This window comes from Hyaena hyaena, unplaced genomic scaffold (genome assembly GCF_003009895.1).
Source record: "Hyaena hyaena isolate Hyena2069 unplaced genomic scaffold, ASM300989v1 scaffold_412, whole genome shotgun sequence".
In the NCBI taxonomy this organism is placed as follows: Eukaryota; Metazoa; Chordata; class Mammalia; order Carnivora; family Hyaenidae; genus Hyaena; species Hyaena hyaena.
Window position 1 is genome coordinate 83,433 of NW_024081043.1, and position 16,642 is coordinate 100,074.

At 38.2% G+C, this 16,642-nt stretch overlaps 1 pseudogene; it reads left to right on the forward strand.

Annotated features, from left to right (window-relative positions):
- The window catches only part of LOC120245240, a 75,420-nt pseudogene extending 59,788 nt beyond the window's left edge, over positions 1–15,632 (forward strand).
- The last annotated feature ends 1,010 nt before the right edge of the window (positions 15,633–16,642 follow it).

Below are 16,642 nucleotides of genomic sequence, written 5' to 3' on the forward strand. Positions count from 1 at the left end.
AGAAGCCTCCAGACTCCAGGCTGTCAGCACAGAGCCCAACTCGGGGCTCAAACTCACAAACCATGAGATCATGACCTGAGCCAAACTTGGACACTTAACTGAGCAACTCAGGTGCCTCTCTAATAAACTGATCTTAAAATAAAGAGATTATCCTAGATTATCTGAGGGGGCCTACTGTAATCACAAGGATACTTTGAAGTGTAAGAGGAAAGCCAAAGAGAAAAATTAGAGGAAGTGTGATGATGAATATAGTGTCAAAAAGATTCTAAATGCTGGTTTTGAAACGGAGAAAAGGAGATGCAAGCCAAGGAATGGGAGTCACCTCTCGAAGCTAGAAGAGGCAAGGAAATGGATATCTTTCTCTAGTCTCCAGAAAGGAACCCAGCTCAGTTGATAGTTCAACTTAACCCCGTAAGACATATGTCAGCTTCTAACCTCTAGAAAGGTAAGATAATAAATTTGTGTTGTTTTAAACCATGGAACTTGTGACAATTTGTTACAGCAGCCATGCAAAACTAATACCATGCTAACTGAATGGAATGAGCCCACTCTCTGGGGAATTAGACAGAATTCAATCAGCACAGGAGCTGACTACGCCAGGTGGCTAAACACAGACACTACAGTTAAGTGTTGAGACAGACTCTTTCTTAAAAAATATTAAATTAAAATAAAATAAAATAATAAAATAAAATAAAAAGTTGAGATTGGTTGCACAACTGTGGGAATGTACTTAACATTACTGACTTGTACACTTAAAAATGATTGAGCTGGTAAATTTTAAGTTATGTATACTTTACCATAATAATTGTAAAAACTCGGAAAATCTTCATAGGCCCCTGGGTACCACCAGTCTAGGGTTATTATTTCACAAGGGAAGAGGAGTCTAAGTCATATTAATGGAAGAAATACCCTTTTGCTATGTAAAGCCAGACAATGGTTTAGAGAAAAATATGGGAAAGCTCGGTGACAGGTGATTTCTTTTTACAGAACTAAGGATAGAATTGCCTACAATCCCTGTGTGTATAGACTGTAGAGCCCAGACCATTATATTCCATCACCACTTCAGAATCAGCAAACACAAAGAGGAATCATTCATTATCCGTCCAGAAGGGCTCCAGTCTTCAATTTATAAGAGACCAATGATAAGAGACCAAAGACATAGATCAGACCCTTCTTGTGAGGACAAATAGAATTAAAGAAAGAAGGTGTGGTACTGGAGAGGATAGAAAGAGGGGCATGAAAGAGGGGCATGAAAGATGCTGTGTCTTCATGGGAAAAGTCCTTTCAGAAGCCCAAAGTCCAACACTTTCTTCCAAAGGAATAGGTATCATTGTCCAAGTTTAGGCCTCTGGCTCCCTGTGGGTACAAGGAAAGAAAGAGGAAAAGTTGACATTTTGAGTAAGGAATTTTTCATCTCTTCCATCCAGATCTTCTCTTGCTGTGCTTCCTTCTTCCCTCCTTCCTTCAATCAAAGACACCATTACTTGTCTGTTCTAAGAACATATACCTTCAAACTCCTTCCCTGTGGGGAAATGCTCCTGAATCTTCTGCTGTATTAGGAACTTTCTTCAGGGTCTCCTAGTTTCATTCCAAACTCATCTTCTCTTGGTCTGATGCTTTTGGTTGATTTTTGTTGTGTTTTATTCTGGAGTTGACCCTGAATACCATCTTTGTTCTTCCTCAGTTGCACACTCCATAGACGAGGAGGGAGTCCAGATACCCAGCCAACCTAGAGAAAACATGTCCCAGAAGGTGCTTACACACCACATATGCCTAGAGAAGTAGGACCACCTCACTGCCTAAATCATAAACTAGGAAGTTATCCTAGAATCTACAGTCACCTTTACTGCTTCCCAGCCTCACGTTGCCTATTTCCTCACCCAAAACACATACACACGCACACTCACACACACACATGTACATACATAAGCACACACATAATCAAACACCAAGTTATGCTGACTCTACATCTTGAATATTTCTGGAATTTTCCTCTTATGTACAACCTGTACACAAGCCCTTTGCTTTACACCCTCATCATTTCGTACTTGAAATTTTGCTGTTGCTTTTCCATCTTCGGGCAGGTTGCCTGGAAACAGACTCCAGAGTAGATATTTCTGTGCAGTAAGTTTATTACAGAATGCACTGAGAACATCTAAAAGCAAGTGAGGGAAGCAGGATTGGACAGAAGGAGACACTGAACTATGATGCAGAGATACCAGAGGCCCCAGCTTATCCCACAGAGATCTCTGGAAGCTGAGCTGTCTCCGATTGAGGAAAGAGTGCTGGCCATCATGTAGGGACCAGTCATTGGATATGGGCTCTCCCCAGACACAGTCCCAACGGGGCAATCTGGGCCGCGTACCACAACATCCACTACAGCTTTCTCAATGGCCTCCCTGTCTCTGGGCATCACATTGTTGCCATAGTAATCATTTTAAAACCACCGTCACATTTCCAAATTGTGGATATATAATCCTCTCTGCTCATTTGTTTGTTTTTTTAATAAGAAGATGCAATTCCAGGGGTGGGGATGAGGGAAAAGAGTCAAGTAGATTATGCCTTGGTTAAAAAAAAAAAAAAAAAAGAAAGAATGCCAGTCTAAAAAAAAGAAAACGTTAGTGACCAGAAATTGCCTATATTTATATGGAGGTTATGGTTGTAAAGTAAAACCTCCAAGACCTATAGCTAAGGCAACAACGTCAGTTATCTGAAATATCCTTGCCAGCTAAAGTCTGCCAGCTACTCTATATGCATCATTGTTCATGGTCACAGCACTAAACCCTTGCGCTACATTAGCCATTTTACAGGGGAGAGGAGCTGGGATGCAAACAAGTGAAAAACTTGTTCCTTATTAGAGATATAACAGGCAAAACTAGATCAGAACCCAAGTTGGCAACCTCCAAGCTTGTACTCCTGAGATTTTTACTCTAGTTTTTTGGCATTTGAGCTTTGGCCAAAGAAAAAGAATTCATGGCCAATTCTGACTTGGTCATAAGTATACCAGGAAATATTCTCATCAAATTTTAAGATGTAATGCTTGTTCAATGATGATAGATAAGAGAGTTTCCTCTTTATATGATCACCTACCATGAAGTGGTACTACACACACTGGAATCACTTAGCATGAAGAAGAAAAGGTCACATAAATAATGAATATGCTTTTTGGAGAATGGCACAACAAAAGTTAAGGTTGGACTTATCACACTTAAGATTTATGTTTATTAAAACTAGCAACCCCCTCAGGGGAAAAAAATATAGCTTCATAGGAATTACATGTGTATGCTACATGTTTCTCCTGAGAAAGTTAAGGATGGAGCTAAAGATCTTCAAAAACCAGTGGTGCCGTCACATGTGAATGGCTGAAAAGGGGCTCCTGGGTGGCTCAGTCGGTTAAGCTTCTGACTTCGGCTTAGGTCATGATCTTGTGGTTCATTAGTTCAAGCCCTGTATCAGGCTCTGTGCTGAAAGCTCAGAGCCTGGAGCCTGTTTCCGATTCTGTGTCTCCCTCTGTGTCCCGCTCCCGTCTCTGTAAATAAATAAATAAATAAATAAATAAACATTAAAATTTTTTTAAATATTTGAAAACTGATAGGTGAAGCTGCACCAAAAAAAAAAAATATTTAAGCACATACAATAAAATGAATACAAAGCAAGAAATCAAAAATTTTCAATAAGAAATAGAAAATCAATGAGGCAATAAAGTCCTTTCCTGAAGATGAATGAGGTGAAGATATATATTTTCAACCTATAAATTTCATCTGCCCAGCCCCCCTCATTCTGTAGACTCCACTGAGAAGATCAAGGAAGGATAGGATTTATTCATTTGTTCATGCAGGGAATATTTGTTGAATGCTAGGTATATGTCAGGCTCTGTGATAATCCCTGGGAAAGCTTTGATAAATGCAGCATCCATGACATCATGTGGCTTATATTCTAGTAGGGGAACTTGACAATAACTATTAAAGCAAACAAATAAATAGTGGGAAGTGAAGAATCACAATAAAAAAGGGATAAAGGCTGGGGCACCTGTTTGGCTCAGTCAGTTAAGCTTTGGCTAAGGTGATGATCTCATGGTTTGTGGATTCAAGCCCCATGTTGGGCTCTGTGCTGACTGTTCAGAGCCTGGAGCCTACTTCTGATTCTGTGTCTCCCTCTCTCTCTGCCTATCCCCCACTCATGCTCTGTCTCTATCTCTGTCTCAAAAAAATAAACATTAGAAAAATTTCTTTAAAAAAGGATAAAGGTGGAGAGAGGGAAAGTGTATATAAGGTGGTTACAGAGGGGATTTCTGAGGAATAGTATTTGAACAAAGACCTGAATAATGAGAAGAAACTGACATGAGAAGATACAGGACACAAGTATTCCTTTTTTTTTTTAATTTTATTTTTTTTTTACAAATAGTTTATTGTCAAATTAGTTTCCACATAACACTCAGTGCTCATCCCCATAAGAGGACACAAGTATTCCAAGGCAAGAGAGCACGAGTAAAATCATAGTTGTATGAACAAGCTTTTCAGACTTAAGTAAAATCCAGAACACTCTGGTTGGGTGAAATAAAGTGAAGGAGGGAGTGCGGGTGACCTCACAGAAGAGGCTGGGAACTGCTGGGAACCTTGTAGGATTCTGGATTTGGGACATGGCTGCTAGAGAAACAAAAGTGGAGGAGCAGGAGGTGATGGGAGCTTGGACCAAAGCAGAAGCAATGAAAGTGGTGAGAGCTGATCAAATTCAGGAGATATATTCAAAGTAGAGTCAAAGAGAAGATTGAAGACCATTTCTGAGCCTTTTATCTAAGCAAGTAGGTGAGCCACGGTGCCATGAACTAGGACTGAAGAAGCCAGGGAAGGAGCAGGGTGGGTGGGAAGGAGAGGTGTGGTCGTTCCTAGAACAGTTATTCTACTTTGGACACATTGAGATTTCAGTGCCTACTAGACATCCAATAGAGATTCTAGGTAAATAATTAATGAATGACCTCAGAGAGGTTATAGCTAGGGATGAGAAAGATGGGAAGCTTTAGTATGAGTGAGATTTAAAGCTAAAAGACTGGAGGAGTACACCCAGGGAGATCATGTAGATAGTGAAGAGAAGATAGCCAAGTATAAAACCTGGGACACACTAACATTTAAAAAAAAATTAATAACATATTGATTGAATCCTACTCTCCATGAGGCATTTTTCTAAAGACTTGACCTGAATTAACTTATTTTTTTCAAACACCACTCAACTTTCTTTCTCCCACACTAATTCCCTCCAATACTGAAAGTTAACTGAAATCTTTTATTTAAGGGAATATGAAATACAGCCTTTCCCTTAACACAATTGTAATTACTTACCTTAACATATTCCATCATGAGTGCAGACACTGTCTTTTTTTTGACAATTAAAAATAGCTTTAACAAATTGAGTAAAAACTTGAGTCTGCAGAGGGAAAGGGTTAACTAAAAAATTAATAAAAATACACCAATACTTGAGCCAGGGATTCTTTTTTTTTTTTTTTTTTTTGAGGTATAACTTACATATACTATTATATAACTTTTGGGTGTATAACATAATGATTCAATATTTATATTTATTTAATCCTTATAACAATCCTCTAATATAAAAACTATATTTTATCTTTATATTACACATGAGGAAAGAGGCATGGACCAGCTTAGAAATTTGCGAGTAAGTGATAGAGCTGGGATATGAATATAAGCCATCTGGTGCATTAAGCAGAGAAGGAAGCTTTAAGAAAGGAGACAGAAAGAGAAGTCCGTGAAAGAAAATCAGGAAGGAGGAGTTGAGTAAGGTAAAGACTGAGACTAGAATAGGTTGGTAAGGTAGAAGTCACCGGTGGTTTTTTGAAGAGCTCATAAGAGGAACAAATACCAGAATGCAAACTGATTACAGAGAGGATGTGATGTGAGAATGTGGAGGCACCTAGTAAGCAGTGCTGTTGAAATGTGCTCCAGAAGGCACTATTCACATAGACTGCAATGTGAAGAATGCTCCCTGAGGTCTGCAGCATGGTTGTGTTGCATATATGGGTTCAGATACAGGAAAGTTTATAGGCTTGGTTATGGGAAGATGCAGAGTTCTTTTCTAATTGCTTCCATTCTCTGAGTAAAATAAAAAGCATGCACATTATGTGAGATAAAATAGTGGAAAGGGACTGTTATTTGAAGAGAGAAGAAGCTATGTGGAGTAGCCCTTCAGAAAGAAATGTAGTTGGATTGGTAGGCAGAATGGAAGACTCATGTGAGATATGTGCTAAATGTCAGCACACTTTGGGGTTTTTCTTCAGAGTCTCTCAAAACTCCTGCATGCTGGTGCTGAGTTCAGAAATATGGGACTGGTCAACATGGGTGCTAAGGAGTTGAGAGTATAAGCCAGGGGTCACCATACTGATTGACTATGGAAACCAGGAATCGAGAACAGAGGGATTTAAAAGAGTGAAGAGACCGTATTGAAAGCTCCAGTTTAAATAGGTGTCTGTGATTTCTCAGCCCTAAATTACTGCCAGGACCCCAAATCCAAACCAACAAGAATGGGTTCATGAGTAGAATAACTATGCTCCCAATTTGCTAGTGACAGTCCTGTTTTATACACATTCTCTTAGACTAATAATTAGTGGCAGTCACTTTCTCTCTCAAAATGGTTTCTTCTTGATAACAAGTTATGTGTTCATTCTACCAGAGAGTAAGTACAGCGAGAGTATGCAAAAATAAAACTAGTTGGAAGAGATGATGGAAGAGAGAAGAACATTTAATATTTCTCAAATTCCTCCAATGAAACAGGACACTGTGCTAGGTGATTTTCATGTTTAATATGTAATCTGATTTCATCATAAAAGCAGCAGCTCTATAAGAGTAAAATTATTATCCTGATTTTACAAATGAAGAAATGCAAGCCTAGTCTAATACTTTGCCTAAGACAGACTGGACAGTCAGCACATCTGCAATTTTAACCAGGTCTGACTGGCTCCAGTTTTAAAAAGCTGAGTTTATAAGTGGCATATAGCTAGATAAACAAAAGAGAGACAAATGTATGTATAACCTATAAAACTTTGCATTTGAAAACATTTTAAAATATTTTTTCTTTAAAATTGTTGCTAAGTATGTTGTTGGAATATTTTTATATATACAAAGAAAGTAGTAAATAGAGAATACTCCTTCTTGACATGCCTTGGATACTTTAAAATTGGACATGACCTTCCAGGAAACCATCATGTAACAGCTATCAGCCAACAATTATGGCAGCCTGAGTTTAGAAAATTTTGATAGAGAACAGTTAGTTCTCCTTTGCAAATTTATGGCTCCACTGAATGACTTCAAGGATGAAGAAAAAGCTCAATAGTATGCATTATGATCAAGCAATGCAAAACTTTATAGAATATATATGAATTGAATTATAAATAAAAGTCCAAAGAAACAGAAAGAAGGGAGGAAGAGAGATGGATAGATAAGGAAGGAGGGAGAGAAGGAAAGAAGGAAGGAAGGAAGGAAGGAAGGACAGAAAGAAGGAAGGAAGGAATCAAATCTGCTGTGAACCAAACTAACTTTGTAAAATTAAACAAGAATTGTATCCGTGCATTATAATCTTTTAAGTCTGAGATTATTCACATGAGAATTTTTGTTGTAAGGAATTTGACTTGTACAATTTCTAGACAAAATCTGACTTCAACTAAAGTAAACATATCAGGTTCAGCAGCCATGATGCCAATAATAGTCTTACACAGGAAACCATTAAGTAGCGCTGCTGAAGCAAGAGTCACAAGGACTCCTTCTCTGTCCCTGAGTAATCCTGCATATCACTTGTAGCTATTGAGACCAGCGCAGGTACCTCACTGCCAACTGGCCCATTCAACACATCTGCCCAACAGGAATCATGGTGATCATCTAGCCCAATCAAAGTATTCTCCTCAAGAATTTTAGTGTGGCAGGAATTTTAGTGTGAAATACAGAAACAGCTATAATTATTAGCCAACTGGCCGGTGGATTAAAAAACACAAAAAGCAAACTTAGAGGAGTACAAAGGAGCCAAATTATAAGTAAGCTGAAAATACAGCATAGAGTACAGATATGGGTAGGGTAGAGAGGATGGTAATTAGACAGAAGTCGTAAAATCAGAGGGAATACAACTGAGATAAAAGAACCACCAGGGAGGGCCCCATGATACAAATGCCCTGTTCCCCAGAGCTTCCTTGAATCCTGAATGACCCTTCCTTCTAGGGCAGGCTCTGTAAGTTGTGGCTAAAGCATGGCTCTGATTTCTTTCATTTGGCTCAGCTGTTTGGTCTTATCTCCCTTACTGCCACACAGGTAATCTCATAACAAGTCCCCATGCATGTGCAATATCCTGATATTCTTTCAACTAAACATCCTAATGACACACTTACTATTTTTGAATGACTTCCACCTTTCCATCAACAATTGCATATGCATCATAATCTTATATTTTGAGAGAGTGGAGAGTGCAAGAATGAAGGAAAGGCTATAAAAGAATGAGAGTAATGGTGGGGAGCATGAATAATTCAGCTTCAGAGTTTAGGGATGCAGGAGACTGGTGGGGTTTGCAGTGGGTTATAGGATTACATTGCTTCATTGAATTACAATATCCCCCTTAAGTGACCTTTTTGTTTCATAGCTAATTAACCCCTAGATATTGGTACATATTATCCCAAGTAGAAAGAGGCAGTCTAGAACGCTTTGTTCCAAATTAGACTTTGTGTTCCAAATTAGAGTTCTGGCAGTGAATGAATGGGGCATAAAAGATTTTGCTAATTTCTTACAGTCCTGCGAGTTTCCCTGGTATCCCAGTTTATGTAAATCACTGGTTCTTTTCTCACTCTACTTCCCTTGGCTTGATGGGTAATATTCTTCACAGATTTTTTTCTTTTTAATTTTTTAATTTAAATTCAGGTTAGTTAACATACTATATAGTATTGGTTTCAGGAGTAGAACCCAGTGATTCATCACTTACATATAACACCCAGTGCTCATCCCAACAAGTGCCTTCCTTAATGCCCATCACCCATTTAGCTCATCCCCCACCCACCCCCTCCAGAGACCCTCAGTTTGTTATCTATATTTAAGAGTCTCTTATAGTTCACAGATTCTTACAATAAGTTGAGTGGCTGTCCTGGTTTTTCACGTGGGGAAATCAAATATTTTATTAAAATGCGTTTCTATACACATCCATATGTAAACTATTCCAACTCTTTCTTCTTTCTTTTCTTTAATCCTCTCTTCTTTTCATCTTCCTTTTCCTGTTCTTTTTTTAATTGAGTGGGATGGTGTGTTGGAGGTAGTGAGGGAGGCAGTCAGTTAGATTAGCCTTATTAATCAGTTTTAATAATAATTCCCTGCTTGGTGCGCCTAGGAGGCTCAGTCGGTTAACCACCCGACTTCAGTTCAGGTGATGATATCACGGTTTGTGGGTTCGAGCCCCACATCGGGCTCTGTGCTGACAGCTAGAGCTCAGAGACTGGAGCCTGTCTTCAGATTCTCTAACTCCCTCTCTCTCTGACCCTCCCCTGCTCACACTGTCTCTCTCTCAAAAATAAATAAAACATTAATAATAATAATTCCCTGCTCATTTGGCAGAGGGTGGCTATTGACCACACCATATTCATTACAGACAGGCATTGAGGCACATATAGCACAGTCAAAGCCAAGTGAATAGAATCAGAAGGGAAACAAGATAGTGAGACACTGCTGAGCATTCCTAAGTCCAGACAGGAAATCACCACGAAGGTGAAGACTTAGGGTGTCTTTTTCCCCTTGGAGGAGTGGCTAACTTACCACAGCATGTTCTTATTTTGGACCTTGAGTCTCTGGAATGGTGACCCTTCACTTTCTTTAGTGTTTGGGGCCACCTAGCATCCCAGCCCTCCTGTGGACACTCTAGCCCACATTTGTTAACTTTAAGTTAAATCAGATAGAGATGCTTGGAAATTTGGACACAGTTTTTACAGCTCACTTCTATTGTCTATCAAACTCTAAAAATGATATAGTTGCTTGAGTTTGGTAAAGCAAGGCAAATGATGAGGGCAAAATTCTTTAAGGGAGTTCTTATATCTCCTCATAATCAGCTCATCTATTTCACTGACATTGAACATTTATTCCAATAAGAAGGTATTGCTTGGGCTCCTCCAAAACCATGCCAAGTACCAATGTATTGTCAAGGTTCATTGTCATTCCCAAATCTTCCATGTCACCCTGTCACCACAAATTTTGAGCACAGGAAATACTCTAAGGCATCTTGTCTTTTGTACCTCCTGGTGTCAAATATCTGATAATACTCACTCCTAAAGCTTAATTATGAAAATCACCATCTCTGAGCATCCCACACTCATAGGGCAATAGTGTATTTTCATGTATTTACGAACCTTGGTTAATCTATGCTCAGCTTCATTTGGCCTAGTTTCTTCTCCACTTCTACAATTGGCTATGCACAGGGACTCTGAGAAATAGCCATAAGGATCTCTTTGATATAGATGTTCAAGTTATTTATCTGCTATAAGCCATTCTCTCAGGAATTCTCCTTCTACAGTCTGGTATAGAGTGACTTTATTTGAAGTTTCTTAGCTTCAACACAGCTCACATTGCACTCAGAAAGGCAAAGTACAGTACTCCTGGCTTATAACATCTCTCTCCATCTCTCCTTCCATTCCCTGGAGACTTTGAAGCCACTAAATTTAAGCTGCAACAGAAAAGGGAGAAGGTACATCCACATATGTTTGTATTTTCATGCCCACATTCTGTTTCATCCCTGAATGTTTTAAATTTCAGTGATTTTAATGTGAGTTGAAATGAATAAGATCCTAATGACTCTATCATCTCCATTTATATTTGACAAGTATATAATCCAACCTACATAAATATGCAAGCATTCTTAAAAAGAGACTGCTGATACAACATACTAAAGAGAATATCTCAAAAGAGGTATTTCAAAATAATGTACCTAAATCTGCAGCCACCTATCACATTTTACACATAGGTGAGGCAATCTGAAATCATCAAGAACTCTACAGATAGGGTTCAGAGAATTTCTGAAATCTTGAAGTAGAGGAAATTATAATAGCAGGAGACAGTTCTGACTATTCTACATTGTTTTAATTTTTTATTTTATTTTAAAAATATTTTTAGAAAGAGAGCATGAGTGGAGGAGAGGGGGAGAGAATCTTAAGCAGGCTCCACGGTCAGCCTGGAGCCCAATGTGGAACTCGATCCCATGACTCTGGGATCATGACCTGAGTCGGAATCAAGAGTTCGTTGCTCAACCAAATGAGCCACCCACGATCCCTAGCATTAATGGTTTTAAAACCTGCAGCTATCAACCTAAAGCCTGCCTTCTTATTTTTTAAAATCAGGCCTTAGTTCTTAGCAGATGTTCACCAGTTACTAAGATGTGTGTTAAAATTTGAATATTCAAAGTGCTAATTTATGGCTGAATTTCATTACCAGCAATAAATCAGGTCTTGTATCTGCATGGATACAAAAAGTAAATAATTCAATCTTATATTCAGATTGTGGGGAAGTATAATTCAGTCCTGATATTTTAATTAAAACAAACTCTCAAATGTAAAGTGTGATTCTTATATTTTAAACAATCAGAATGTAAAAGTCACTGAGTGGCAGAAAACTGATGGAAGATTTCAATTCTGTGTCAGATTCAAGTTTATATCAAGTCCTTTGAAAGACATCAATAACTAGTTCTGATAAACTATACCACTAAGCCAAAATGATTCCAACACCCCGTTTGATTTATATAATTTTATTAAACCAGATTGTCAAAAATCATTTTTCTCATTTATTTTATGGCTATCTATCATGTTTCAAAGTGAATCTAATTCCAGGTTGGACATTACTACCGCAATATCCAAAATAATATTGAGGTCTATTATGTTAAAAGTGTCTTTCATTACAACACTTTTTATTCTCTTTGCTTATATTCAGGTCGTCAATACCACAAGAGAGTTTTCTTTTTGAAAGTGTCAAAGTCAATAAAGTGCTGTCAGAGTTTTGTTCTTAAAGTGAGCTATCAATCTTGTCATAAGCTGGTTATTTCAGGGTGAAAAAAGGAGGTTTGAAAATGAAAATAGAAAAATGTGTTCCTTTTGTCTCTAATAGTTACACTTTAAGTCGATGAGTATAAAGAACATAGTATTACATACGTTTTGAACTAAGAGAAAATTTCGCTCCAAAACTTAATGCTAGTTTGTGGTGAGTATCTAAGGTACTATCTTGCCAGCACCATCTCTTACTTTTCCAAGGATGTGTCACTGCCCCCGCAACCACTCCATCCAAATGGCTTCCTTGGGAGATGACATTCTTACCTGATCTCACCCCGGGGCTCCAGTCAATTGGCTCAGATGTGGATATTTCATTCAAGCTGGGCCAAGTGAAGCCCTTCTGGGGAATGTTTTTGGACTGATACTGAAAAAGTAGGTCAGTATTCAGTGTTGATGAAAAATACACCAAAAACTCACAAGCTATAGATGGCTCATATTCATCTTTCTGTGGAGCAAACAAAAATGAAAACGGTGACATTCAGAACATCCAAGATGAGATAAGTTATGCTACTGTTAGCATTCAAATCCCTGGTCATAGATGCTTGGGAGAGAGAACTAGCAACTAGCTGCTTCTCTGAGGCTTGGTTGTTCAGTTCTTTCATGTGTTCTGGGAGGCAACTTTGAATTTGATTATGGTCATTTTTAACCCAAAGGGTCTGGTTCCCACAAGGGTAGGCACCAAAATTTTTTATATGGCCGAGTCTATCTAAGGTAGGAATGAATATCATTTTGAAAGTCAGGGCTTTGGAATCCAACAGTTCAATATGTACACTTTTATTAATATGTATACTTTCTGAAAGTGGTAAAGCAGTTGGTTAACTATTATTACCTCTAGGATTTTAGACCAAGGAATCACTAAGACCTGAGCCTAGAGAGGTTGGTAGGAAACTGCTATAATCCCTATCATAGGATGTCAGCTATTTCTTTTAGCATTCATAAAAGTGAGGCACAGAGAGACAAGCTGACTTATCTGAAAGTTGACGGGGAGCAAAAGGACAAGTGAAGTAGCTTTTTCAAAGAATGACTGCTCTCCATGGAATTGGTAATCTGAGGCCTCTGAATTTCAGATAAGAATACAGTTTGATGATTTGCCACAAACTCTATCTTTCCCTAATGTAGTGAGCTGAATGTGAGCTAGTCCTAGCAATTGAAATGGACATATTCCAGAGGATCCAGAGTTACTAGCAATACCTGATTCCTGACACTTCCGATGTACCTACTACAAGAAAAAGATGATAACGCTTCCCATTAAAAAATTCACTTGTTTTCTAGTTAAACAAGGCAAATTCACCCTAGGATCTTCTCTTCCCTTGAACCCTACTAAAGTGATAGCTAAAGGGTATAAAATCATACAACCCAAAAGGCAAGAGGGATGGGAGGCAGAGCAACTGGGAAAAAGGGTTTTAATAAAATGTTTGAGGATGGACCGTGAGTGAAGTAGCAGTAACTATTCTCAGTAAGTAAGTGAGAACTAGGTGAGAATCTGTGCCCTAATAGAGAGAGAGGATACCAACAAGAAATGAGTCAATACAACCTAGAGCACCTATGAAAGTCTCACAGTTGGGCGAGATACCAGGTATAAGTGTTGGGTGTGAAATTGAACACAGGTGGATTTATTGATCCTCTCAACAGAGAGTGGTTGGACTTCCCAGATCTCTTTTTTAATCAAGCACAACAAGTAACTACCCCTTCAGTAAATTCCCAAAAGAAATTGAAAGATTTATTGAGGAAACCTAAGCAATGAGGGTCTAGACTAAAGGATGCCATGAGTATGACAAAGTGTTAAGATTGAAAAGGGGGCTAATGAAAGCATACACATGGAACTGTTGGGTTCAAAGACCTATTGTGACTAGGATTCTTCTCCGGATAAACTGAACACTAGTGAAAAAAGATAGCCACACAGTAAATTTTGGTACCCTCCAACAAAAAAGCTGGGAAGGTTACAGTGAACCCCATGGGTCAAGTAGCCTAACATACACATACACAACTTGCAACCACCTTCTTAGTGACTCACTCTTAATTATGAACAAAGAGCCAAGGATCACGGGACATTTGAGGAAATCTCCAAGTATATAAGATGAACACCAAATTAACAAAGACAACTCAAAAAAAGTAAAGACACAAAACCAGGGGGAAAACTTTAATCATATAATTAAAAACCTCAAACAGATAATGAGGATGGTCAATGCTTATGGAGGCATTTGCTATGGGTCAAGGTCTGTTCTAAGCACTTCTTTAAGTGGATTGAATAAATACAACCATCCTTTGATGAAGGTTTGTCCCATTTTACAGATGAGAAAATTTACTGATCAGTCCACATATACACAACCAGTAAGTGGCAGAGCTGAGATTGGAATTAAATGGTCTGGCTGCAGATTCACCTCTTAACCATATACTACAACACAATAAAATGCGTTTCCACATCAACAAAGTCCGTTGTATCCATCTGAGAATAAAAGAAGCTCTTCAAAATGAAATATGGTAGTCATAACAAAGAATACAATAGAAGATTGAATAATTTCACGAAATCTTCCAGTAAGTTGAATTAAAAAATTAACTTAAAGGTAATAAAATCAGGGGCACTTGGGTGGCTCAGTTGGTTAAGTGCCCGACTTTTGGTTTCAGCGCAGGTCACAATCTCATGGTTAAGATCGTGATTCCGTTTGTGAAATTGAGCACTGCGTCAGGCTCTGCACTGACAGTGTGGAACCTGCTTGGGATTCTCTCTCTCTCTCTCTCAATCTCTCTCTGCCCCTCCCTTGATCTCTCTCAAAATAAGTAAATAAATAAAAGGTAATAAAATCATCGATTAAGTACATTGATACAGTACATGATGAATAGGAGTCCAAAAAAAGAGAATGGAAAGAATGGAAGCAAGGAAATTATAAAAAATGATGATGATGATGATGATGATAAAAATAATATCAAAAAATTTCCAGAAACTGAGGTACATAAAATGAAAAAATGTTCACTTGAGTAACAACCATGAATAATTTAGAAAATACCGGGACACATCGTCATGAAATTTCACATCGCCACAACTAATGTTGTTGGGTTTGCTAAAGAATTCATGCTCACTAAGTACCGAGTTTAGAAAATAGAAAAGTATTCTTAAAGTGTATATAAAAGCCTAGAGAGCCAAAACGAAGCCCACATGCAAAAGAATGGGAATCCAAATAACGTCAGACTTTTTAAGAACCACAGTGGGTACTAAAAGAGAGTGAAAGAGTACCTTCCAGATTGCAAGTGAAAATTGTTTTCAACCTAGAATTCTATATAAGATCAAATTACCAATCATGAGCCAGAGTAGGACAAAAACATTTCAGATATCTGGGAACTCAAAAAATATAGCTCCCATTCATTTTAGGGAAGCTACCAGTATATGTGTCCTGACAAAACAAGGACGTCCACGGAGAAGGAGGAAGATCATAGAATTAGGACATCCAACCAATACCCAACACAGAGACCTGGTAAAGAAAACTTTCAAAATGAGAAACTGCATGCCAAACGCAGAAACCACTTTGCTCAGATCAGGGCTGAGGTAGTGTGCCAGGAACAAGTGAATGAATGAATAAAGGAATTCATAGATATTCAAGTGTTTCGAGCATATTACTAAACCAATATAGTAAAATGTTCTAGGATTTGCTAAAGAATTCATGTTCAGTACATATTTAGTTTAGAAAATAGAAAATTATTATTAAAGTGTATATAAGAAATATAGTTAACTACTAGGGTCATCAGTGAACATGTTTATATATTGATAAAAATGGAACAGTGCATGTTAGGCTAACCAAAGTTTGAGTTATGACCCTATTGGTTGGGTAGAGAGAGAAAGAGAATCCCTTGTTAAAGAACTAATGGTTCAACTACCAAAGCATCATGTTATAAAGTCTAAATTTAAGAGTGAACAACATAAACAATTTTTGTAAAGACATAAATGTAAATTCCAGAAGAAACAGCTAGGAGTTGAAAGTAGCTCTAGAAGTGAGACTAAGGCTGGGGAGAGAAGGGGAAGAAAAAGCTTAATATAAGCTTTTTGGTAATGCTTCGATTTAAAAACTATAGCAGCACCCAGGTGGTTCAGTCAGTTAAGCATCTGACTTTGGCTTGGGTCATGATCTCACAGTTCGTGGGTTCGAGTACCTCTTTGGGCTCTGTGCTGACAGCTCAGAGTCTGGAGCCTGCTTCAGATTCTGTGTCTCCCTCTCTGTCTCTGACCCTCCCCTGTTCTCTCTCTCTTTCTCTCAGAAATAAATAGAACATTTTAAAAAAATAAAAATAAATTTAAAAAATAAAAGCTATGTGACAATATTACTTTGAGAAGGCTAAAAATTAAATGTTGTGAGTTGCATTCAACTGGAACCCTGAGTGGCAACATTCCAGGGGCACCCCAACTCCCCACCATAGCCCCTGGTCTCCCTTTCATGTTGAATGAACGGCAGAGCCCACAAGTTCAGTATTAAGAAAAGGAAACTCTAAATTCAGAATACAGACTCAAAGTGCTTGGCTGGACATAATTTCTAGTATTATTAATTATGCAACCCCCCCCCAAATTAAGTTAACAAGAATCCACTAGGATAT